Source organism: Pteropus medius, unplaced genomic scaffold (genome assembly GCF_902729225.1).
Source record: "Pteropus medius unplaced genomic scaffold, Ma_sr-lr_union100, whole genome shotgun sequence".
NCBI classification, from domain to species: domain Eukaryota; kingdom Metazoa; phylum Chordata; class Mammalia; order Chiroptera; family Pteropodidae; genus Pteropus; species Pteropus medius.
This window is the reverse complement of record NW_024346824.1, coordinates 1508065-1531359: the sequence shown is the minus strand read 5'-3', so window position 1 is coordinate 1531359 and position 23295 is coordinate 1508065. Positions and strand designations below refer to the sequence as shown.

Here is a 23295-nt window from a genome sequence, read left to right as displayed (position 1 = left end):
CCTATTAAGAATCTGGTGAAGTCTGGAGGCCTTGGCCATTCTGCCTTCCTCAGGAGGCAGGCGGGTAGGGACCAGAGGGGGGGCTGACCCAAGCGTGCTGGAGACTGGCCAAAGCACGTGTGACTCAGGTCCCAAGACTTGGGATCCAGCAGCTTCTGGTAAAGTCGGACCTTTGGGAAGCCCCGAGTTGCCCCCCACCCCCACCACCAGGCTGAAGCCCAGGGAAGACCCGACCAGGCCAGCCCCGCCCGGTGCTCATTAAGGAGAATTCCCGCCTTGGGAGTCGTGGGCTTCCCCGAGCGGGGCTGGCACCGGGGGAGCAAAGCAAGGAGCAAGCACTTTGGGGACGACCATGGACACCCGCCGGACCCGGGTGCAGCTGAGGCAGGGCGCCGAGCAGCAGGGCTCCGGCGCGACGACCGGGGCTTCCCTGACTGCCCTCCCGGGAGGGCCCGGGAGGAAATGACAGCGCGGGAGCCGGGGCGGGCGCGGAGGGAGGGGCGGCGCCCGGAATGACACGGCCTGTCACCGAGGAGGCCTCCGCGCAGACCCTCCCCGCGGCCGCAGGGATCCGGGGATTCCCCAGACGCAGATCCTCCGCCGGCCGCCGCCTGTCCGCCGCGCCCTGGCCCACCGTGACCCCGGCGCGTGGCGACCCCAGAGCGGCCGACGCCGAGGCCAAGCGGGCGGAGAGGCGCTCCGGGCGGGCGGGTGCCGGGGTCCCCGGGCTCGGCGACAGGAAACTCTGGGGAGTAAATGGAAAGAAGTGGGTGGTCCGGCCTCTGCGACTTCCCCTGACATCACTGCCCAAATAAGGAGCTTCCAAGCGGCCGCCCGCCAGCCCGCCCCGCGCCCACCCCGCGCCGCGTGGGCCGCCAGCGAGCGCCCGGGGCACCGCCGGGCGGAGCCGAGCCGGGAGGAGCCGAGCAAGCGAGCGGGCGCTGCCGAGGCGCGCGGAGGCCGGGCGCGCAGCCCAGCGCAGCCCAGTCGAGCGCGGCGCAGCCCAGCCCGGAGCCGTGGATCCGCAGCTGCCCGCAGGTAAGCAGTGAGCTCCCGCGCGCCGCGCCCCCGCCGCGGCCTGACAGCCCCGGGAGCCCGGCACCGCCAAGCCGGGGAGAAGCCCTGGCCCGGACGGGCAGGAGCGGGGCCGGAGGGAGAGGGCTGGGCACGGGTGCAGGAGTGCATCGGTGACAACTACCAGGACCTCCGGGACTCCTCTGTAGCCTGGGGTTGCCTGGTGCACGAGCTCTCCACCTGCGCGTTTCCCCGATGCTACTTGTGGTGTCACCGCCCTGGGGTGACATGAGCGTTCCCGCGTTCACAGTTCTCTCACACACTCGCCGTTGGCGGGCACAGCCCCCTGTGCCCGCAACAGACCCCCACTCACCACGCCTCTCAGGCCTTGAACTCTCACACGCGGCGGGACACGGCACACCGGTGGGAAATGCTGAATGGGTCTGGCAGCTCTGGCCACGCTTCCCCCTGGAAGTGGTGACAGTTTCAGACTGCCAGAGCCACCAACCTTGGGCTCCTCAGGCTTATTGGCAGTGAGTTAAACTAGCATTGCTCTGGCTGTTCCCCCTCCCCCCTCGCAGAATAGCACCTGGCGCTGGGGGTACAGCGGCGGGGGCTGTACCTGGCATGGTTGGGAGGGTGTGGCAACTGGCAGGGAGCTACTCCCAGCCTCACAGCCTGGGTGTTTCCAGAGCAGCTGCTACTCCATGGGCTTTTCTCCCAGCACCCTCCTCTTCTCTTAACCAATACAGGGTGCCTGAGCTCCAGACAGGAGTAGTGGTGGGTGCAGAACAGGTGCAGGTAGTGTCAGCCTCAGCATCTTTCAGAGGGCTCTGCACAGTGACTACAGTTGCTTATATCTATAAAACATGTATTTATTGATGGTTTGATCAGGGACTTAGGGGAAACTGATGAAGCTGGGTTATGTGTCCATCACTTAGTGGCTCTGGGCAGATTCCTTAATCTCTTTCAGGCTGCATCTTATCTTCTGAAAATTGGGGGTGAGGGTCTTTAGAGGAACATGATCAATGAGAGCTGAGATCATATAAATGAAACCGTTTTGTAAATATAAAGCCCTGTGCACATGTGAGTTACTGTGGTTCGGATGATTCTGGGATGGTATTTGCCATGGCTCTGCACTGTGGCTTAGGGAGACTGAACACCATTTCTGTTCAGTCATCTGCAAGAAGGGGGCTGTTAATGTGTCCTGTGTGTCTGCTAGTGGATTTCCCAAAGTGTGTTCCGTGGAACATTAGTTCTGAAAGCTGTGCCACAAGTCAAGGTTTCCCTGTTCTAGTAAGTCTGGCAAATTCTGCAGGCTCTCCATCACACTTCTGGCCAGTCACAACCGATATTGGCAGATTAAAGGCTCTGAGAAGTGCTGCAATAAAAGAACCTGTTTAACTTTGTCAAACCCAGCATTTCCCTAGTTGAGCCTACATCCCTTTTCAAGTTACACACGTTTGCTCTTCCAGGAAACAGTGTTTCAGGGGGCTACCAAAAGGGTGATGTGGTATTGTAGAGTTGCAACCAAACTTCAAGAGTTAAGCTATAGTTGCCTTCTTTAATGAAGAGTAAGTAGAAGCCCAGAGAAGTTGAGTGGCTCATCTGAGATCACGCAGCTAAATAAATAGTGGTCCAAGGCCACCCAGTAGTTAGTGGTAAAACAAGGACCAGAACCCCGAGTCCTTATCCAGTGATATCACCACATTCAGTAACATCCAGAAGTTGAGAATTCTCTTCTTGGAACAGTCTTGCTGCTTTATGTGGACACTCTGCAGAATCAATTTGACAAACATAAGAATTTAAATGATTTATTGTTAAATGAATTAAGTAATAAGTTACCTGCTAGGTACCATTTGTTTGGGGTACTTGAGCATGTCAAGATCAACCAGATGTGGAATCTGTGGTGAAAAGTAATAATGCCAGAGTCATCAGACACATACATATACACATGTGTACTCCGGCACACTAACACATCCATTTCTACATACAAATCCCTCTCTTCCTACACTCTCACACGTGCTCACATACTCAGTCATGTACACTCATTTGCACCCATGCACCTACATATGCACACACACACTCACCTGCTTCTATACACACACATATCTACTCCTGTACACATTCTCTCACACACATACATCCTATTGTGCACTAAGCTGTAGCCAGACAGCACTTGTGGCAGTGGGCATGTCTCCTTGTCCCCAGGTCCCCAGAGCTGGTGAGGGTGCTTGGCACCAGCTCTCCAAGATGAGTATTGAGCATGTGGGAAGCCCTTAAAGGGCCGGTCTGATGTTTACATTTCCTCGGTATTTCCTCATTCCTCTTATTTTCTGCCACACTTATCCCTCTACTTTTTTTTTTTTTTGGTAAGCTATTCTTTGGTCATACATGATGTGACTACTACAGCTTTGGCTTCTACTTTGTTGTTTGTTTTCATCAACCATCAAAGCTCTATCAGAGCCAGGACTTTGTCTCATTTGTTTGATTGAAATCCCCAGTGCCTAGCAGAATGTCTGGCACAGAGGAGAGGTTCAATAAGCATTTATTGAATGAGTGAATGAGTGAGTGACTGCTAGCTGCTCGGATAGCTGTGACTCAGGCCAGCAACCAGGGGGATTCACTGAACATGTTCGTAGAGTGTCTGCTGGGTCCTAGGCACCTTTCTGGGGATTATAGCAATGAAAACTACTTAATTCTCTGTTCATGGAGCTTGCATTCCAGTGGGAAGAGAGAGCATGAATAGTCATGGACAAGATAATGCTAAATAGTGACGCGCATTCTGAAGAAACACACAAGGCAGTGGGAACATTAGGGAGGATGGGGGAAGCTGAAAATGGGGCCTAGGGAGACTTCCCTGAGGAGCCGACATGTATCCTGAGATCCAAATAATGAAAAAATGACAGCCATGCAAAGATTTGGGAAGAGTATTTCCAGTGGAAGAACAGCCGGTACGAAGGCCCTGAGGTATGAAGGAGCTGGGCTGAGGGCCCGTAGGGAGGCCACACTTGCAGTTCACTGCTGATTCCCTTACCAGTGCCCTTTGGAGGGAGCCACTGCTGGTGCCTGATCTGGGACCTAATTATCTTTCTGGTTCAATCACTACAGCCAAACTCAGAGCGTCCTGAGTTTTGCGGGGCAGGGCTGCTTCTGTTATCTCAGTAGGCTGCCCTCCCTATCTTGTCTACTCCCAACCCCTATAAATGAGGAAAGGGATGGACTCCGAAGGCCCCTCCTAGTTTTACCATATAGAATCTGATGCTCTTTGAGGTTCACGATTCAGGTGGTCCATCTGGAGGGGTTGTGAATTAGTTGCGCTGCTTCCATTATTAATAACCATGATGTCATACATCTGTGTGGTTCCTGATCGGCTGCAGAGCACTCTCTCCTATTATCCCGTTCACTCTGTGGACTCATCTGCCAAGTGGGGGAGGGTGCAAGAAGAGGGGGATGGTGGAGGTGGAGAGAGCTCAGAAACTGCAGCACATGGCTGCAGGCTCACCCAGGCCGCTTCAGCCTAAGTCCCTGCTTCCTTGGCTGCAAACCTACCTCGAGAAGCCTTGAGGTATGAATGTCAGGGGCCTGGCATCTCGCCGTAGGCACTTAGTAGCTGTTAGTTCCCATTTTATAGATGAGGAACTCAGAGCTAAGTGAGATCGTGGCTTTTTTGCTTCACTTTTGTATCTTCAGTCTTCCCAGCCCAGGACTGTGGGTACATAGTAGGCTTTGAATAACTATTTTATTGAATGATTTGCCTTAAAGTTTCACAAGCTAGTAAAGGGCAGAGCTAGGACTCAAACCCAGGACTTTGGGCTCCAGAGTCATTTTCATAAATAGCACACTGTTTGGAAATAATTGGCATGGTTAATAAAAATAGCCTTTCATACCCCATTTGTGGGTGATCAGAATTATTGTTACTTTGTTGAGAATCCTAGAATTATAAGGTCTCGGGTTCTGAGGAATGGTATTCTTGGGAAACCAATAAATGACTTTCTTAAGAAACATTTTAGAACCTTCTAGAAGAGGGTGCAGATGTGAGAAAAATAACCTCCTGAGAATTGAAAATAGTGGTTCTTAACGAAGGGTGTCCTTTGCTGTCACCTGAGGACTTTTAACAGAAGAGTTGTAAGTTTCACCCAAACTGTCTTATTCAGAGCCTCTGGGGATGGCATCTGGGCATGTGGAGACACACCTGGTGCTAGAAGTTCAGGCTGGGGATGAGAAGCCCGGTCAGGTGGACGCCCAGGAAATCTGGCAGGCCCTCCATCTGCCTCTAGTTTTCATGCATCCTTAGCTATGTCTCTGACTCGTTTGTCCCAAGCCCACGCAAGTCACATGATAGGAGCACAAGCTGTGGCGCCCCACAGACCTGAGTTTGCATCTCCTGCTTTCTAGCACGTACCTCAGCCAAGTTCCTTTACTTCTCCTAAGCCTGAGCTTCCTCTTCTGTAATAGGGGAGTGCTTACACTTATCTACAGGGTGGCTGTATGGATTACAGGGATTATCTACGTCAGATATCTTATGAGATACTGTGCCTGGCACATAGTAGGTGAACAATAAACAATTGTTTCAATCGTTATTATGAAAAATGAATGATAATAAAAATACCAGATTTGTGAATTGGCTGCTACTAAATAAAAATGGACAAATTTGCTCCAAACACCAGCCTTGAGAAGAGGGTACCCTCCTTGTCATAACGCTAGTCCTTGGGCCAAAAAATATCAGCTCTGCCTTCTCTTCATTGCATCACTGGCATGCTCAGGGCTGAATGGGAACTGGAACCAGCATCACTTTCCATGCCTCTGACCGATCCATGGCCTCAGAGAAAGGAACATGAGGTGTGGAGGCCAGTGCCGAGTTCAGGCTTGTGCTCGCCTACATCAGCCTGGTCTCCTGTTCTTGAGGCCAATGTACAGGGCAGGTACAGGGAAAATACCTGGCTTGTGGGAGTCACAGGAGGTTGCACTTCTAACCTATTCTGTCATTCACTCGTTTATTCATCAACAATGGATTGAGTGTTTTGGTGGGCTCAGCTCTGGGTTAAGCACCAGGAGAGATCCCGTGTCCTCAAGAAGCTCAGAGCCTAATAGATCCAACCACTCATTTGCCGTGTGACCACAGACAAGCTACATTTCCTCTGCAGATCTCAGTTTCCTCATCTCTAAAATGGAATTATTCTGGCTACTTCACCAGAGGAATATTTTGTTGTTTTAAGGACTCCCCCTTCTGGGGTGCTGTCTAGGTTTTAGAATCTCTACTGGAGTGGTGGAGCAGAGAACAAAGTCTTCAGAACCAGCAGGAGCTCCATGCTGCTATTGGCTCTGCCACAGACTTGCTGTGTGATTTGCTGCATTTCTTAACTTCTCTGTTTCCTTTTCCTTATTTAGATGATGTGGTTATGACACCTACATTGCAGGGTACTGTGAGTGTTGGATGAGATAATAGAGAGGACTTGGCTCTCAACAAATGTGACCCCCATTTCTTTTCTGTCTGGCTCTTGATTCTACTTTCCTGTGCATTGCTGCTTTGAGAGAGTCACCTCCATCCATCTCTGCCCAAGCTTGTCACATACCCAGAAGGGACAGAGATGGGCAGAAAAACAGACTGGAGCTCAAAGAAATAACCAGACAGCCCTGGGTGAATAGCGGGCATGAAGAAGTGGTTCCAGCCCAAGAGGAGTCAGGACCAGGTTGTGGGGCTGAGAGACCTGAGTTCCATCCTGGACCTGCCACTAGGTCACTGTGTGTTATTGCCATCCCCCCCTTCTCTGAATCAATGTCCTCACCAAGGCCAATCTGCAGGGTCCCCTGGCTTTTGTCCTGTTCTGAGAAGCCTGTGGGCCTTCGATGTACAAGTACTGAGTGGCCAGAGTAATGAAGTGGGCTGGCTAGTGCGGAGATTGCTCCAGCTTTTTCTAGCCTGGGCTCTGCTGGAATTGATGGTGTGGAGTAGCCTGCAGACAAACTCTGACAAGGAAGAGACTGCGGTTTCTAACTGGCAGAACCTATTATGGGAAAGGAGGCAGATGAAGGGACATTAATGGCATTAAATTAAATTAAAAGAAGGGCATTACTCCCTTTTTTTTTTTTCCCTGCAGAAAGACCCAGAGCTTCAAAGCCACCTGTTTCCCAAGTAACTTCCCTCTTATTTGAATTCAACAGTATGTTTAGATATGATGAGTTTGTTTTTAGGTTGTTAGGATAGAGGCGAGAGGTTGCAAAGTAAAACTGAGCATCCAATCGTTCATTTCCCAGTATCCAGTGAACACTTACCGGCATCAGGCACTGTTCTAGGCATAGGGATACAACGGTGGCCTAAACAGACAACAGTCAGAGCTCTCCTGGAACTTATAAACTAGCAAAGGGGAGCATAGTGTGAGCAAAGAAACATGTAAGCATGTAACATGTCAAATGAGATGCATACCACGGAGGAGAATAAAGCAGGGTAAGAAGTTAGAGAATGCCAAGGTGGGGAGGGGGGTGGAATTCAGGAGGCTCCTTCTATGTAGGATGGTTGGAGAGGTGATAAGGTGACATCTGAACAGAGCCATGAAGGAGGTATCGAACTGAGATTCATTTAAGCAGAAATTTCCTTCTCTATGGGGCACATGGGGGTCCGTGGAAAGATCTCATTTGCGGCTAAAATGGTCAGCTCAGACAGGAGCTCAGACTCTGGGCTGTGTGGCTTTAGATACAGGACAGAGTCTAATTCATGATTGTCATTACAGCAGCATTAATAATAATAATAATGAGCTCCATAGCGCTCTAAGTGAATTTGGCTTTAAGCCTTCAAAATGCCTGTTCACAAAGACTGCCTCATTCAGCCCTCTGACAAGGTAGAAATTCCCATGTTCGTGTTGTAGATATGGAATCTGAGAAGTCTATACAAGTGACAAGCCCAGGACTGTGTCCCAAGTAAGGGACAGAGTGGACCCTAAAACCCAGACTCCGCTGCCCATCAGACACTGTGTTTCTCCCTACAGGACAGCTGAGCACTCAGCATACCACATTATATGCAATTGAGGACGATATTTATTTCTTGAAAGCAAAAATAAATCTATAGGCCAAAGAGATATGATGAGGAAATGCAGAATGGGATCCTGGATTGGATCCTGGAACAGAAAATAGACATCAATGGAAAAATTAGTGAAATTCCACTAAAGTCTGTAGTTTAGTTAATGTAATGCACCAGTGTCAATTTCTTAGGTTTGACGAATATACCTTGGTTATGTAAGATGTTAACATGAAAGGAATCTGGGTGAAGGGTATATGGGAACTCCCTTCTATCTTTGTAGCTTTTCTGTCAATATTAAATTATTCCAAAGTGAAAAGTTTATTTAAAAACAAATGAGTAAATCCACATACACCCTAACTAGCTGGCTTCCTCAGGGTTACTTAGGAAAGCCATAAGCGATAATTAAGTAATTGAATCCCTGCTGCTATTACTCACCCCAAGCATGCTATCTAGAGTTGCCTGTGTAAGAAGGAACAAAATTATAAACCAATGACTGTCACCAGGCTTGAGGAGGAATGTTCTCCTGGAGGTATCTCCGCGGGAGACGGCTCCCAAGTGAGTTTCTAGTATACCATATAACCTATATTTACATGTGATGAACGTTCACCAACTCATTTTCACTTGATGTTATAGCAGACAGATGGAAACCGAATTTTATCTGTAAGCTGTATCTTGTGACCGTATGAATCGTAGCGACTAATGGCTGTGCGGCAGCGGTGTGAGGTGGTGAGAACGGAATGAGAGAAATGGGAAGGCATTAACGGTAATCTGGTTTGCTTTTGGTGTCTCCCGGAATGAAGGAAAGAGACCGAGATCAAGGGATTCTGAGGCTTGGTCGCCCATTGTCATGATTCCCCATTCACAAAACAAGTGAGCTGGTTTAGGTGAGTCTCAGGGGACCCTATGGATGAAAACCACTGAGCCCAGAGCAAATGATTGGCCCAGGCTCACCATGCAACTGCCAAGAAACACAGCTTAGCCTTTCTGAGTGACCTGGTCTCCCAATGGTTTCCAGAGGGCTTGTGACACTTACTCTGTGCATCACCTTGGCACGTGAACATTGGATGTCACTCTGAAATATAGGAGAGGCAAAGACGCTCAGCTGGACAGGAAACCATCTTCATGGGTCTATTACAAAGCATTTTATATTTAAAAGAGTAGGATAGCCACTCCACGAAGGCCCCTTATTTTAAGCAGGCACTGATTTTGTGAAATAAAGAAATCCAGTATCTCCCACAGTTTGTTCCATAGAACACAAGTGCCACAGGATGAAAAGATGCATTACAGGTAGGAAATAAAAGTACTACTGACAAGTAAATTTGAGAAAGTTTAAAGGCCCTTATAGTGCAGGACTTCTGGGTCTTTAGGTGAAAATACATTAGAAAGCTCCAAACGAGAGAGAGAGAGAGAGTATTTAGAGGGAACAGATCTTGTGATAAAGCTTTTCCAATTCTATTGATTGAGAGAACACACACACACACACACACACACCACACACACGATGCATATATGGATATCTATTTGAATGTATATAAAAGAAATAGCTGGGCTAGATACAGTTCCATAGAAAAACATTTTAAGAAACACTGAAGTTATCTGAGGTTAAGGCTGAAAAACAAAAATGAATGCTAAATTGTGACTCTAAAATTTGTTTCTGCATGTTAGTTTCAGCATGTCAATTTCCCACACTTTCGGTATTTTGTTAACTTATTTCTTTTTCTCAGAAGTGGCAAATGACATGTAAATGATCTTTCCCCCTCCCTTACGTGTTGTGTTCATGAGAGGCAGAACTATTACCAAGCCCATGTGACAACTCAGTGGCAGATCCCTAACCCAGAAACCCACATGTGACCTTGGTGTTTTGAGAGCTAAAAAAGAACCTCATTAAAAAATGCCACTACAGGCCAAAATTCTGCCTTTGTCAAGTGTGGCTTTTGCATGAGGGATCTCCCAGTTCTTCCATATAGGTGTGTTTGTCACCCTGAAAGGCAAGCCTCTTTACTGATCTACATGCCCAGTCAGTGGACGTGCCCAGTTAGGTGAGAACACCCTTTGATTTGATGATGATTTCTAGCTAGGCTGACCTTCACCCCACTCCCTGATCCTGGCCTGTCCCTACTCCACGTTGCCCCTGGGGAGAGTCCTGTAAACTGTCTGCCTGCCCTTTAAGCCCTTCCAGCCTGGGCCCCACTTCGGCCTCCACGTACCCTGACTCTTACCCCAGCATAAATCCTGCCTCCACCAAATCCTGCTCTGCTCCTCACTCCTCCGGGCAAGCCCCGAAGCATGTCGACGTCCCATCTAAGATGCAGGGTCCATTCCATTTTGTGGTCCCTGCTGTCAGAAACTGAACTTCAGTTTCCCTATCCGACATATGAAAACAGCGTGCTCATGAAGACCCCACAAGTGAAGGAAAGCATAAATAACAGGAAGAGGGAAATATGTAGGGGGATTTTCTTTCTCTGGGTTAGATGGGAAGAGGCAGGAAGCTTCACACACGTCTCATTTGAGGATGAAATGGTTGGCTTAGCTCGTCCCTCAAACTCTGGCTTGTTGTCTGACGAGTGTGACTTCACACAAGCTATTTGAGATCTTCGAGTCTCTCTTTCCTCAGCCGTGAACATGGGCTGATGCTGCCACCTTTCTCTTAGGGTTTTGATTCAACACTGTGAATCTTGTGGGGAGCCTAGGACAGTGCCTGGTGCATAGAACGCTACATGTTAGTTCTTATTATCATTTATGAGAATCCCATCAACTACTAAAAAAAAAAAATCAAGTTTTAAAAAAATGGGCAGAAGGTATAAACAGGTAGTTCATAGAAGTGAAAATGTTCCCTAAACATATGACTAACACTCTAGCTACTAAAAAACAAAGGATTATAAGCTAAAGTGTTTATAGATGGCAAAAACATAAAAAGATAGAGGACATCTAGTGCTGGCAAGGGTCAAGGGGACCTTTGAGCCTAAACTGGTATCAGTGAAAATTATAAATGCACATACCTACTTTGGTCCAGCAATTCCCCAGCTATAGAAAAACACGTGTATGCAAAGCTAAATATGTACAAGGGTGTTTCCTCGCAGCACTGTTTGCAGTAGAGAGAAGTTAGAAATGACCTTAACGGCTAGCAGTGACAGTGCTTAAAACATTTCAGTGCATTTCAACCGTGGAATACTTGACGGCCATTTAAAAAGAAAAAAGTGAACCTGTCATGGGAGGACCTTTATAAAGTATTCTCAACTGGAAAAAAAAGGTTTCCATGTGTGATATGTTTAATACAATTCCATTGTATGCAGAAAAAATAGAACAATTGTGTATGCGTGTGCACATGTAGGTCTGTTTCTGTGCTCATGGAAACAGCACGGGAACATAGGGAACTGTTAGTGATAGCTTCATCTGGGGAGTAGAATTTGGGAGGGTGAAGATTGGGGGCTTGTCCTCTTTTAACTTTAAATACTTCTGTATTAAAAGATACGTTTTTGAACAAAGGAAACAAAAAAGGAAGCCCAAGAAAACGAAGAGCAAATCTCTACAGTATAGGATTATTGAAAGATTAAATGAGATAATACTTGATACACATCTAACATGGTGCCTGATGCCTAGTAAATGCCTAAGAAATGCTTGCATCCTCTTCTTCCTCCCTCCCTAGACTCTGTGCCATCCCATGCTCCCTTCCATGTCCATCCTAGTGTTCCCCACCCCTACTTCCCAACTACGATCTCAATAAACATACAGTGGTGATTACAGCCCTGTCAGCACACCAACTACCTGCCCGGTCTGGAGAACCCATCCTACCTCATTTCCCAGCAGTCCCCTGGTTCTTCTCGGTCCCCTTTTAAATGCCTGCCATCCTTCACTGGTTGTTGTCAGCCACACCCTGTTTCCCCAAGGAGCCTCTCCCCACCCCAGTGTGAGGCCAGCTTTGTCACCAGCACATTCTCGGGGTGAATCTTATAATTTGGGTCAGGTCTGCTTGCTGATTTTTTTCTCTTCTGTTTCTGCTCATGGCCAGGCTTTCCCACTCCCGGGCATGTGGGCTTTCCTGGGTTCCCCTCCCCCTCTCACTTCCACCTGGCCCTGATGAATTCCATCATGTCTGCTTAAAATCATTTTACTTCCAACTTGCTAATTTAATTCTAGTCTTACAGAATTTTGGCAACCCTGCCAAATTGGGTGCCAGATGCAGATTTAATGAGCATATTTTCAGTTCTTTCTTTCCTGTCTGCATGAAGATGCTGGAGAGAACAGGGTCTGGAACTCATTTCTAGGGGGCTCCCTGAACGTCCCTCCCTGTGTTTGAACCTGAGTCACTGGGCTTGAATCTCCAGCCAGGTCTCTCCCCGTCTGACCGGAAGGGCTCATGCTCTGCTCCTCGGGGAAGGGAGCTGTTATTGCATCATCCTCAACCCAATTCCCATCATTTGGATTTTACAGGAAATGTATTTGGAGAAAATTACTTATTTCCTCTGGCCCATGTCTTCCTGCAGCCATGTGCAGCTCAACAGATGTTCAAGAATTCGTCTATTTAACAAACATAATTGAACACTTTCTAGAGTGACTTCTCAAAGTGCAGTCTGTTGACTACCTGCCATAGAATTGTGGAAGGGGAGGGACGGGGGAGGAGGCTTGGGAGAATGCAGATTCCTGGGCCCTGCCTCCCACCCACCCCACCCCACCCCCACCCCCCAGCTATAGAATCAGACAATGGGACTGGGTAGAGCCTGAGATTCCACTACCCAGAGGATGCTTGTGCCTCCAGCATTTCCACGTTACCTCATTTCAAACTCATATCAATGCCTCACGGAGACATTTTTACCTCTAAGAGTAAGACTCAAAGTCAAGTGGGTGGCTCAAGGCAAGGGGTGGCGAGATCAAAGCTGGGACTTTGCTGGAGGCTTTTGATTCTAAGTATAGGGCTCTTTCTGTCCCAGCGGCTCAGGGCTGAGCACTGTCGTTCATGATCGCGATGCACTGCTCATGACTGGCACGCGACATGTCTGTTCTAGTGCGCCCACACAGGCCCTACTCTACAGACAAGGAAACAGAGACTGGTGCTTTCCCTGCCAAGGCATCAAGTACGCAGCACTGTAAAAGCAGGAGCCAGGACCCACACCACATCTGATTCTAAATTCTGTGACAGGCGGCGCAGAGGGAGAGTCAAAGGAAGTTCCCTCAAGGAGCAAGAGTAACAGGCGGAGCTCTCTGGCTTCAGCACCAGAGGCCCGGCCTTTGGGCACGTCACATCTGTTTCTGAGCCTTGGGCTGGTCATCAGTACAAGGGTTGTGTTGGCTGCAGTCAACGATTTCTGAACTTTCTAAATAGTGTCACCTCCCCCACTGTTCACTTCTGTTCAGCCCAAATAAAATCTTACACTGTATCATAATATGTGCAAAGAGACAAAACTGGTGATTCCTTGCACGGCTCAGGGCTTTCTAGCATGGGTCATCTGTGTGCCTCCTCTCCCCGCCCCCACCCCCAATGTGACATCGTGACCACAGCTTCAGCTTTGGAGTCTGGCACATCGGGGTCCATCCAGTCTGGGCTCTACCACTTTCTGGCTATGTGACCTTGGGCAAGCTGTTTGTCTTCTCCGAGTCTCAGTTTCTTCTCTGTAAAATGGAGATGATAACAGTCAAGTTGAAGTGAGGCTTGAATGAACTAATGCATACGAAATACTTAGCACACTGACTAGCATGTAGAAAGTATGTCGACTCTTATTTTCCTTAGACAGAGTAGGATATAAAACATGAAAAATTATGGCAGAGATTTCCCCGGGTCCTAGAGACACCGTGTCATATGGTGTGGATGGTAAGGTCCAGGCGTTTGTTGGTCTATATATCTCAGCAAAATTGTCTAGCCCCTACGAGGAATGAGACCTTGTTCTAAGAGAAACCCTCCCTTGGGGGCGGAAAAGGGCTCTGGGAGGAGGCAGGTTTGGACTGAGCTTCCCAGGCGGGACTCCCAGGCCAGGAACGCGGAGCAGGCTGGGCAGGGAGCGGCTAGGCTTGTGAGAGTGGACCTCTGGCCACATCTCTCTTTGGGCACAGCTGCCTCAGGGCAGGGCCCAGTTACATCCTGGATGCCCCGAGAAGAGGACAAAATGAGAGTATCGTGCACTTCAGGCCCAAGGACGTAACCATCGGATCCCAGGGCGTGGTGGCAAGAGAAGGAAGAGTCGGGACACTGTAGGGACCTGCAGCTCAGGGGCAGTGATGCTGAGGACGAGAGGAGACGCCCAGCTCGCCACGGGTTGTACGGCGGCGAGGGTGCCCAGCCCAGTCCCACAGTCAGATTCTTGGGGGTGAATCCACACACCTATTTCCCCCTCTCAGAGCCAGGCTGCAAGAGGTGTGCACCCCAAGTCTTCAGCAAGCCCTGGGAGGGCCTCTAACCGAGGACCCGCCGGAGACTCCCATGCCCACAGTGCACGGTGACAGGGAGGGTGAGTGTGCAAGAGCAAGTGGAACACTGAGGAAGGGATGTTTTCCGTTTCAGTGGGGTTATTTCTGGCTCTGCTCCTGCAGTCACTGTGGAAACTGCACGTGCCCGCTTCAGTGTGGAAACATGACAAGTTTTCCAAGGATGATGTACACTAAGCAGGCAGCCAGGAAGCTGCTGCTTCTAGGTTGTGAGTGTGTGTCTGCTTGCTTCTGTCCCCACCCACCCCCACCACCGCTGTCTCCGTTCTCCCTCTGCCTGGGCTGCCTTTCTCCTGGAGCTAAATGTGGAGGAGATGTATTCCATGCAGCATGGCAGGCAGAAGAGCGGCCCCCGAAAGATGCCCACATCCTCATTCCTAGAACCTGTGACGACATTACTTTACACAGCAAAGAGGAATTAAGGTAGTAGATGGAGTTATGGCTGCCCATCGGCTGACTTTAAAATAGGAGAGTATCCTGGATTATCCACTCGAAGCCACATTTAAAGGTGGAAGGGGATGCAGAAGGCGCAGTGTCAGAGGCGCCTGTGAGGAGGGCTCCACCGCCTCTCCTGGGTCCGACGATGAAGGAAACGGACGTGAACCAAGAAATGCGGGCAGCCTCTAGAAGCCAGAAAAGGCGAGGAAATGGATTCTCCCTTGAGAAGAATGGGGACCAGACACCACCCTGACTGCAGCCCAAGCAAGACCCAGTTCAGACTTCTGACCCCTACGACTCTAAGATAATAAAAAAAAAAATTATGTTATTTTAAGCCACTAAGTTGGATGGTAACGCGTTATGGCAGCAGCAGGCAGTACACCAGGGAGGCAGAGACATAGCAGGGAGAGGTCCAGAGAGGAGAGTTGCCGACGTGTTCTTTACTTTTCTGAGGTCAGATTGTTGCTGGTGCCCGCTCTGGGCACAGGTCCCAACTGGCCAGCTCACTGTCTATGCGGGAAAGTGACCTTCCCCTCAGTGAGCATCCAGCTCTTTAGAGCCCTGAGCAGGGTCTCAGGGACAGATGCTGTCCCCTCAGCCTGGAATGTCACCCCCATCTACCTCCATAAGCCCTCCAGTTCTTCAAGGCTCCCTGCCTCTGTCCCTAAGTAACTTCTCCTTCCTCTGACACTGCCATCTGTCACTGTGGGGACCTTACATTTTCTGTGTTTTAACCACCAGCATGCTGCTAGCCCTCCCCTCACCGACCCACCCAGCAGTCACATGAGAAGAGGAAAGGGGCCACACACCAGGGCACTGCCAGAACTTGGGCGGAGAATGAGTGAATTGGAGTTGGTTGTGCCCCAAATTTGTAGGAGCCACAGTCTGCGCCGTGTGCCGAAAGGGCCTGGACTTGAACACAGGGTTCAGCACTGGCTGTGGTGCCTGGTAACTCTGACCTTGGGCAGATCACTTCCCTCCTTCCTCAGGTACAGGCTGGAGGTAAAGAGATCGACATAAAAGCTGTCTGACCGGACTGCTGTCTGGGGTCAACGTCGCTGTCAGTGTCACTTGGGCTGGTCATCAGTACAAGGGTTGTGGGGGGAGGAGATGGAGTCAGGAGTAACACTCCTCTCCCAGCTGTGGCGAACGTCACCACCCTGTCCTTCTCCCCTTGCTTACCTGGGCACTACCCATATGCCCGGACATGGGCGAAACCTAGAGAAAACCCAGGAAACCAGGGTCAGGACAAGGGTAAGGCGAATGAGGTGCCCGAGGTGCAGAATTTACGGAAGCACTGCCCCCAGCACCATTCAAACGTGGCAAGGAAAATCTAACCCACATTCCATTTTATAGATGAGGAAACTGAGGCCTCGAGAGTGGACATGACTTGCTCAGGGGCACATGGAAAATTAGGGGTGTCCTGGGACCAGAATATAGTTATCTCACCTTCAGCTCTGGGGCAGGTTCACTTTCCTTCCAATTAAATGCATGAACGAGTGGCTGAATGAGTTTAGTACTCCAACATGTATTTATTGAATACCTATTTTGTGTCGATACTATGCTAGAGGTTGGGCTACAGCTTGGTGGTAAGACAGACAGGGCCTGGTCCTCCCCTGAGAATATATTCTCCTTGAGCAGAGAATATGTAATTATGCATTAGTTCTTTAATTACAGTGGCGATAAATGCTGTGCAGGGGATGATCAGACATCATGGGCTGTGAGTCGTTGTGCAGGTTGTGCACTGGACAGGTGCATGCGGAGGTCCCATTGTGGGGCCTCCATTTCAGAGGACAGTGTAATTTGGAAGACAGGACCAGTATGTCCTCAAAGTAGCCGCACAGGACCATGGGAAACAACATGGGAGAGCCAGGATGGAACGGCTCAGAATTGCTGCCCTAGCTGCTGCCCTTCTTGGGCTCTGGGCCCTCACCTTCTCTCTTTTCCTGTTTGGTGGTCAGATGACATGCAGTCAGCCCTCACTGAGCATCGACGGCATGAAGGGCCTAGGAGACCAGGAGGAATGAGGTATTGCCCCGTCTGGGGGGGCAGAGCTTCTGTTACCCTGGATCGGATTTAAAGGCATGGAGGCCTGTGATGGCAGAGGGGCTGGACTCTAGAAATACAGGAGGCTTCTCTGCCTGGACAAACCCCAGCTCTTGGCACTGCCTATTCTCTGGAACGTCGGGGCTGGAAGGAGCCTAGCGTCTAGGAATGAGGCATCTCCCTCCCCCCAGCGCACTGTGCGGCTTTGTGCCTCTTACCTCTCTGGTCGTTTCCACGTACATGAAGGAAGCATGTGGAAAAGCACAGGGAGATGTGGGTGCTGTTGTTTTACTAAAATGCCCTACCTGTTGGTTGAAGCCAGCTCCTGGGCAGCTGTGGTGTGACCTCAGGGAGCCAGTTCCACTTCTCACACACTAGCTGGGGACTTTAATAAGCCGCTCACTTCCTGAGCCTCACTTTATCTGTAAAAAATGACAATGAGAAAGACCTATCTCACCCAATTGCTAAAATTGAGAAAAAAGAAATGGATATAAAAGAGTTTTTAATGTTTTAAATTAAATTTTAATATTTTAAATTCCTGGCTCATCGGGACATAGAAATTGCCACCAAATGAGGGCATTCCTTGAAGGATTTAAAAGGCACCTAATATATTTCCAGAGCTGGAGACCAATCCTGGCTTTCAGGAAGAGTCAAAAAAGACACGTGTTTCTCTGTTTGTTTTTCTTCAGTTCGGAAGAATTGTTCTGGCTGGTAAATAAATCAACTCCTTAACAGGGAGTTAATACAGAAAGGGTCCTTAGAGATGGGTTTATTTGAGTCTTTGGTTTGACAGAAGGGGAAATTGAAACCTAGAGGGGAATGTGATTTGTTCTCAGTCACATGGCCGAGCTGGGGTCAGACCCCAGGTCCTGCCTTCCTCCTGCCATCCCACATCCTGCCCCATAGTTTAGGGAGTTTGGCTATTTAAAGATCGGTGGGTAGAGATGGCCTGGTACGGAAGAGGGAGGGTGGCCCTAGTGAAGGTAAGAGGTAGGCACAGTCTGGGACAGGGGTGAGCAGGGTGGGCAGGAGGAAAAGGCCACAGCATGGAAGGTGGAGCGCCCTTCAGATTTCCCTCCTCCTGGAACTGCCCCGAAGCCTCGGCCGATATCCAGGTTCTCAGGCCACACAGCCACCCCAAAGGCAAGCATCAGGCTGTTCAGGGTCCTGGGGCTGTGACTGAGAGAGAGAGAGAGAGAGAGAGAGAGAGAGAGAGAGACAGAGAGATAGCAGGCCCCCTGGGAAAACCCTTTGGTGTAGGTAGACTGGGGACCTGCCGGTTTGGCAAATTCACCTGTTGCTTATCCTGGAAAGTGAGTTCCTGACTGTGGTGATGTCAGGGCCACACCCTGGAAGGCAGGCCAGTGGTGGTGTGTTTATTCATTGCTATTCATCACTCATTCATTCCACATGCCAAGCACTGTGCTAATGAGCACTGGCGGTACACAGACAGTACATGTTGTTCTTGCCCTAAAGGCGCTCGCCGTCTGCGGGTTGGAGGGACACACAGGAGGCTGACGATCTCAGTTCAGTGCAGTTGGTGTTATAGAAAAGCTCTGGATGGAGGGCCAGGAGAGAAGGGAGTTCCAGCCGGGCCCCTGGATGGCGGGAGGGACAATAGATGGGATTGCCAGAGCTGAGCTTGCAAAGACAGGTGGGAGTTTGCCAGGCGCAGAAGGGAGGAGGACCTTCCTGAGAGTGGGGACAGTGTGAACAAGGGTTTGGAGTCTGAGAAAAAGGCGGCATGCTCAGTATTATCAAAGAGTTGACGGGCAAGGGGTGAGGGAAAGTGTCAGGAGATGGGCGAGGCTGGAAGATCATGGTGACCACATGGGGAAGAGACTAAGGAATCTGGATTTCTGATGGTGGGCAGCAAGCATGGGAAGTGGTTACAGAGCACCGCGATATGTGCTTATTCTGTGATGCAGAAACAGCACTCTGTGCAGCGTGGAGAGTAGACCCAGTGGCAATGGGATGGAGAGGAGCTAATAGGTTTGAGAGACACTGAATAGAGCCAGTTCACTGAGAACTTGGTGACATAAGGAATGTGGAGGATGAGGAGATGGGAGACGTCAGCCATAGCTCCTGGACTTCTCAGGATACCTCACATGACATTCAAGGCCACCATGCTGAAGTAGAGAGTCTGGCCCTGCGCTGTGGGCTGCTCACCTAGGACTCAGCCATGGAACCTGCGCTGGGATGGGGCTGTGAGCCCCCACTGGTCAGTCTCTGGCTGACACCCTGGTTTGCTGGTTCTCTCAAGAAAAACCAAGATGAGTATGTGGATGTTGTCGGGTTGTTGATTCATCTTTACCAACACACCTACAGATATTTTCCCCTGTCACTCAGGGGTAGTAAATTGAGAGAACTCAGTGTTTATTCACTCGTTTATTGTCACCAATTATGTTCAAGGCTCTGTGAGTGATACAGAGATGAATCACACACATCCCAATCCTGTCCTCAAAGATCGTGTGGTTTGTCTGTGATGCCAATGAGCATTCATATGTATTGTATTCCACACACAGGGGAGAGAAGGTGAATGCCACAATAAAGAGACCAAGTGCTGTAAATGAGAGATCATTTCTGGCCTGAGAGAGTAGGGTATGGAGGACTTTGTGGAGGAGGTGGCATATGAGCTGAGCTCACATGGAGGATGTGGTTGGATCTGGCCACAATGAAATGGAGAAAAGCATTCCAGACAGAGAGAACTACAGAGAAGCATGAGAACTCTGTGCGGGGTAGTTTGGCAAGAGCAAACTAAGGGGCCATTGATGTCAAGAGCAGCCTGGCAAGTGTAGACTACTCTCCAGGAGGAACCACTGAAGGATTTGGGACAGGGAAGGCCATGATGAGAGCAGAGTATCAGAACAGTTTATCTGGCTTTATGGAGGGGTGAGCACAGACACTGTTGGGTATTGGTCCAGATAAGGCGATAGCCATTGGCACGTGAGCAAGGACGATGGGAAAAGAGAACTCCATTCCTATCGATTGACACTTTCTGAGGCTTTAGGCCAGGCACTGTTTAAAGCACTTATATGGATTAACTGACCGAGTCTCCCCCGCATCCAGTCAGGTAGGTTCTACCGTACTTCTCATTTTACAAATCAGTTCACTGAGGCCCAGAGATGTTAGGTAAGTAACCTGCTTCTGGTTACACAGCTAGGAAGTGGAGGACGCAGAATTCGAACCTAAGGAGTCTGTGTTCTTAAATCCCACCTAAAAATGGCTGCCCAAAGGGACTGAGCAGATGAAAGCTGGCCCTGCCAGGGTCAGGGCCATTCCTCCTACCTGTCAAAAACCCAGAATGGCGAGGCTGTGTGGCTCTGAGGCAGACCCAGGAGCTCCTCACCCCTGTAAGTTGTGAGGGGCCCCACAGGGCCCGATCTGGTTCACAGATCCCAAACAGCCTACATAGAGGTGGTGACGATGTAAGTAACTGATGCAATGGAAACTTTCTATGGAAAAAGGTACCCACTCGAACAGCCACAAAGTCCAAAAAAAGGAAGAACAGCAGAACAGACCCAGAGGGCTCAGCAGGAAACAGTTTCCTTTGGCACAGCCCTTTCTGTCTGACTGAGACTCTGAACTGGTGGGGTGGGGGAGGGGCGGCACTGGGCACGAGCAGGGCAGGTTGGAATCCAGACCAGAAGCTTGCCTGGCTCCCTGGAGGGCACTAGGTCACCAGCTTCCCCTCTGAGCTAAGGAGGCAGCCATGTGCGGGTGGAAAGCGATTCTCCCTCCCAACACGCACCCAGTTTCGAAACCTCCACAGTAGGTATTGATCCCTCTTGTCCCCACTGTGAGCAGCGGTTGAGGTTGAGGCGGTCCCTGGGGCCTCAACCCACTTTTCTTTGTCTGTATTCTCCCTCCGAAGGGGTCTTAGCAGTTTTGTATGGGATCTAGAATCTTATTTTAGAAGACGAAATCATCGTAAATATAAGTAAAGCTAAAAGGTCAGAAATAGCCCAAAGAAGAAGAAGGAGAAGGTCATTTTTTGGAAAGTCGACTCTGTATTATTTAATTCTTGCACTGACCCAGGGTATGCACTGTCACTCCCGTGTTAGAGGTGAGGAAACTGAGACTTGAAGTGTTAAGCGACTGCGTGAGGCCATACAACAGAGACTAGTGGTGCCTGATTTTATCCAATGCCAAAGCCTGGGGCTCTCCTGCCCTGCAAGTCTGTCCACATTTGCTTTCTACGCCTCCCTTTCCTTAGCTGTCAGACGGTGACAACAGACCTGGCCCTAGCACCAGTGTGACTGTGAGATAACATAGGGGCAGCAATGGCACATGGTAGGCACTCAGCAAATGTTGGTTTCCTTCTCTACTCCTTCCTCGGTCACTACAAATTGGGGAGATGTTATGAGCCTTTCTGGGGAGAGGAGGGAGCAGCCCAAGTTTGGGGCTCCTTAGGAGAAAAGATCATAATCACTGATTTTTCTGGACTATTTCTCCTGATAGATCTATAACACCCTGAAACAGGGGCCAGGGCTACTTCACCTTTGCACCCTAGGTCTAGCCCAGTGACAAGGAATCTTGTTCAGGTTCACTGAGCTGGAGCTAGCTGGACCTCAAGTGTGGGCCAGTCCAGTGGGCTTCCTACTGCATGCAGCTTCAGGAGACTTCCGGCGAGAGAGGGCCGCCATGAGGCGTGGTCTGGTACAGCAGGAAACGACTCCTCTAGCCCTTGTCTGAGCCCTGGCAGCTCTCAGCACCCCGACCTCGTGCACAGCCCCTGGGGGTTCATCTGCACCTCCTCTTCCTGCTGCTCTTTAGACTCCTGGGCTGGGTGCCCTCCTCACACTATTCAGTGCCTCCTCCCCCTCCCTTAAAGTGCCCGAAAACCATGACTATTTCTTCTGCCTAATCCCAATATAGAGTTTATGGGATCGGATATTCCCGCCTATCACTAAATGGAATCCATTACCCAGCACTTGAAGTTCCTCTTTTTCAATTCTCAGTACAAATGGAAATGTATCACCATCCTCTATTTTTAAAAACTCTGCTTTTACTGGCAAACATTTCCCAGGTATTCTCAAAGCGCGCCCTGTCCATAGCAAAGGCTCTGAGCTCTGTTGCCTTTCTCTCTGCTCACTTTCCTTGTTTGGGACACCTCACTCCTTTATGGGAGGGGACGGTAGTTTATCTGGAGAATGCTGCCAGGAACTAAGAAGAATCCAGAAGCAGCCTCCAGGCTGCCTGATATCAGCATGTGGCAGCATCATCAGTCTGAAGTGCAGGCTTTTGAAGCAACCACAAGCACCCCAGGAAAGCGAGAGCCCAAAGCTTTGCCACAGGGAAGGAGGCATGAAAGCTCTCAGAGCCAGGCCAAAACAGGAGCCAGAAAGAAGACAGACTGACAGAGGGAGGGGACTTGGAAGGTCTCCCACCATAACTGAAAAAGAACACAGGCATTATTGATTGCCTCTTGTATACTGGGTCCATACTAGATCTCTCATATACTTTGTCTCATCTGATCCACATGATGAACCCAGGGAGGAGCAATGTTCTGCACTTTTCACTCATGAGGAAAGGGAGGCTCAGAGAGGTGAAGTAATTCAGCTGAGGTCACACAGCTATTAATGAGTGAAACCCATGGGTTCAAACCCAAGTTCTTCTGATGTCAGGGCTGACTCTCCATGCTATCCATGCTGCTTCCCTGGCTTTGGGTAAAGAAAGCATGCCAATGATTCTCCCCTCTTCCCCTCTCAATTGCTAAGAAGCCCAGCGTGATCCACCGAGATTATTCCATGTGATTCTGCCGTGTATGTTCAGAGTCTTGGATTTTCTAGTTTTCATATTGATCTACAGACCACAATAGCAGAAACAAAAATAAAAATAGAAAGATTCATCCCACAATTTCCTGCTCCAAGCAAATCAGACTCAGCTTATCCATGTGCCGGCCCCATCTGCAGAAGTCTCATTCATAGTAGATGGACAGGCTACAAGTCAGGAGAGCAGCCAGGGCTTCAGAGCTGGCCTTATCTACCTTCTCCAGGGTCTGGTGTCAGTGCTGGATTCCTCTGGCTTCTTTGCCAGCCCTTGGAGAGCTGCTGTGCCTGCAGCTAGTGACCCAATGAGGCTGGCCCCTGAAGGCATCTGGGCTTTTTTTAACCCTTCACCAGCTGAACTTCCCTTACCACGATGACAACCCCTACTGCCCAGGCAGGATGTGGGGTGCCCTCCCCCTGTCAGCAGAGGCCATGCTGTGATGCTTTGGTTCCACAGGGAGGGTAGAGATGGGGGAGGACTGGCCTTCCTTCTTGTGGTTTTGGGTGGGGCCTGCAGAGGAGCTAGCCCTGGTTCTTCCTGCCCTGGGTGGGCGTCACCTTGGAAATGGGCTCCTCTTGCCCTCGTAGGCC

The 23295-nt window shown here is 49.8% G+C and overlaps 1 protein-coding gene across 1 annotated transcript in view; it reads left to right on the top strand.

Moving 5' to 3' along the window:
* The first annotated feature begins 912 nt into the window (after positions 1-912).
* HIVEP3 (HIVEP zinc finger 3) overlaps positions 913-23295 on the top strand; it is a 120328-nt gene continuing 97945 nt past the window's right edge. Inside the window, 1 exon segment of the mRNA XM_039876725.1 lies at positions 913-1038. The gene's annotated coding sequence lies outside the window, so the exon portion shown is untranslated.